Below are 3,693 nucleotides of genomic sequence, written 5' to 3'. Positions count from 1 at the left end.
ATAAGAGTTTGAAATACCGTTTCTCTCAGAAGGATTAAATATGCGGCAGATAAGATGGATGGATTTCTTAAAAGATTATGATTGTACAATCCATTATCATTCAGGAAAAGCTAACGTTGTGGCCGACGCTCTAAGTAGAAAATCTACGGTCTTAGCTCATCTAATGATCCAAGAAATGCGATTGTTAGAGGAAATAGTGGATTGGCATCCAACTCCGTCCATTAATGGTGTGGTAAGTATGATTAACCCCAATTAATCCAACAGATTCGATTGGCACAAAAGAAAGACCCTCAGCTTATAACAATTATAAAAAAGGTGAAGCAAGGAAAGATAGATGAATTCTCTATATGTAGTGAGGATTTGCTAAGATTCGAAGGTCGGATTTGTGTCCCGAATGATAAGAGTGCAAAGAAAGCTATCTTAGAAGAAGCACATCATTCTCGTTATACGACACATCCCGGAAGTATTAAAATGTATCAGGATCTGAAGAAAACCCTTTGGTGGAATAATATGAAAAAAGAGGTAGCACTATTTGTGTCTAAATGCCTAACATGCCAGCAAGTAAAAGCTGAACATCAAAGGCCCGCTGGGTTGTTGCAGCCTTTACCTGTGCCAAAATGGAAATGGGAGCACATCTCTATGGATTTTGTCTCTAGCTTGCCTAGAACAAATTCAGGACATGATAGCATTTGGGTCATTGTGGACAGGTTAACCAAAGCTGCCCACTTTCTACCGATTCGCACGACGTACACTTTGGATCGACTGGCTCAGTTGTACATTAACGAAATAGTGCGATTGCATGGAGTTCCTGTCAGTATTGTATCGGACAGGGATACGCGGTTTACTTCTAAAATTTGGGCTAGACTACAGTCAGCCATGGGGACGAGACTCACCTTTAGTACTGCCTTTCACCCCCAAACTGATGGACAATCGGAGAGGACCATCCAAACCTTGGAAGATATGCTGAGGGCCTGTGTTATGAACCTTACAGGAAGCTGGGATGACCATTTACCCCTGATTGAGTTTGCTTATAATAATAGCTTCCAAGCCAGTATTCAGATGGCACCATATGAAGCCCTGTATGGAAGGAAATGCAGGTCACCCATATGTTGGGACGAGGTTGGTGAAAGAAAGCTTTTGGGACCAGAAATTGTCCAGATAACCACAGATAAAATAGCATTAATTCGTGAAAGGCTCAGGACAGCTCAGTGTCGGCAAAAAAGTTATGCCGATAACCGAAGGAGAGATCTTGAATTTGAGGAAAGTGATCGAGTTTTCCTAAAAATCTCACCAATAAAGGGCATTATGAGATTCGGCAAGAAAGGAAAGTTGAGCCCATGTTACATCGGACCATTTGAAATCCTGGAAAGAATCGGAGGTGTCGCTTATAGACTTGCCTTACCACCCGAATTGGCAAATGTCCATAATGTCTTTCATGTATCTTCACTACGAAAATATCAGCCCGACCCATCCCATATCTTAAAATATGAACCTTTACAGATCAGGAAGGACCTATCCTTCATTGAGCAGCCAATTTTGATATTGGATAAAAGGGTGCAAGTGTTGCGTAACAAGGAGATTCCTTTGGTCCGTGTATTATGGCAGTACCATTCAAGAGAAGAGTCGACTTGGGAACGAGAAGACGAAATCAGAGAAAAATACCCCTATCTTTTTTCAGTAATCAGGTACACAAATTTAGAGGACTAAATTTCTTTAAGGGGGGAAGAATGTAACAATCCTAAAATTTCAAAAAAAAAAAAAAAAAAAAAAAGAAGAGAAAAGATGCTTTTAAATAGGTGATGGTCTGTTTGAGTATGATGGTCATTGGGGACCATCACTATTTTCAAAAAGTTTTACTTGGTTTAACTTTTGCTTGCCTGCTTTTGCTTGCTTGCTTTTGCTTGCTGCTTGCAGCTGGCAACGTCCTTTAGCGGACGTGGTTTTCGTATGTTAAAAGCAGACGCTTAACGCGACACCTCAGGTATGAGGTAAGCGTAATAAAATATTATAATAATACGTTATAAGAATTTAAATAGGGGAGGGTGAGCACTCCCACCTTAGAAAATTTTGAGATCTCTCTCTCTCTGGTCGAAACACAGTGAACTCCTCTCTCGAACCGAATTTTTATCGGAAGCTCCCTCTCAAATATTTGGGAGTAAGTGACATCGTCTTTCTGAAAAATAGTCTCTTTTAATAAATAGTGATATTTCGTCCAGGATCTTTATTTTATAAGTTTTATGTGTAAGTGACCCCATTGTCTCGAAAAATAATCCATTCTTTTTAAAAATGAAATGAATAATTATTTCTGCTTATTATCATGAATTTTAGGCGCGATAAATTTTATGCGCACGTGACCTCATTATCTTGAAAAATAATCTTTTTGATAAAAATTGTGATATTTTATCTGTGTTAGAAATTTTGAATGCTGTAAATTAGAAAAATAAATTTATTTATTTTTCTTGTTTATTGTTAGAAATAAATGTGATATTTCTGCTTTTAGTAAAAAAATTGTGATATTTCCTTCTACTGTTTTGAATATTTAGACATTGAAAAAATTCATGTGCAAATGACTGCCTTATTATTTAAAAATTGACATTTTTACAATTGATTATAATATTGTTGTGAAATGTTTATTTGTGGATTGATATCCCATAAATTGTGATAATTCCGTATTCTTGAATTTCTGTAAGAGTTTTTCTATACATATTAAATTGGCAATTATGCTAGAATGCCTTTACAAACTGCTACCTTTCTAAATTTGAGCTCAAAATATTTGATTGGTTATTTTTGAAATGTTATAGAGAGTGACTGTTATTAATGGTTTAAGTGAAATTCATATTAATGATTTCAGTAATATGTTGAGTACATGATATTGCTGCTTTCGAATGTTTAAAGAGATTTAGAAATAATTTAAGTATGCAAGTGAACTCATCCGGTTCGCCGGTGAGGTATAAGTAGACCTATCTGGGATGCCGGTAGGGATCAAGTGGACTCATCCGGTACGCCGGTGAGGTATAAGTGGACCTGCAGGGATTAAGTGGACCTATCTGGGACGCTGATAGGGATTAAGTGGACCCATCAGGACGTTGATGGGGTATATAGGTGACCTACTTGGGACGCCAGTAGGGTATTTTGTGAAATCCTTTGAATTATGTACTGCCGTTAAAAGTGTTATAAGCATTTCAATTACTCGGATTATACTTAATTATGCATTTATTGAAAGTGAAACTGATGATGCATTTCTATTAATAGATCTCATTTTAGAAAATATTGATCTCTTTCAATCATGATTATTTTTAGGATTATGATGATCACTTACTGAGTAGCCAAACTCATCAAACTATGGTAAACATTTTTCAGGATAACTGCGGATTCATTTTGAGTGCTAGTCAAGATCAACCTTGGAAGATACTGTTGTTGTGCTAACTTTCTTTATTTACTTTATAAGACCTCGCCACTGTAAATTTGTCTTATCAATAGATGTATATATGTTTTGTCTGTCACATCTCAAGAATAACAGTATTGTAAATTTTTGGGGTGTGACATATATTATCACAAAGATTTTTAAGATTGAAATTACATTTCTCCACGCTATTTGAAGGTAGGCTCTAATTTCATTGTTTAGAGCCCATGCTTTATACAAACCGCACCCTAAAATAATTACATAAATACTGTGGGTATCAGAAAAGACGC

The sequence above is a fragment of the Amborella trichopoda genome, chromosome 6 (genome assembly GCF_054954075.1).
Source record: "Amborella trichopoda isolate Santa Cruz 75 chromosome 6, AtrichopodaSantaCruz75HAP2 v2.0, whole genome shotgun sequence".
In the NCBI taxonomy this organism is placed as follows: Eukaryota; Viridiplantae; Streptophyta; class Magnoliopsida; order Amborellales; family Amborellaceae; genus Amborella; species Amborella trichopoda.
The sequence above is the reverse complement of the archived record's forward strand: the minus strand, read 5'-3'. Positions refer to the sequence as shown.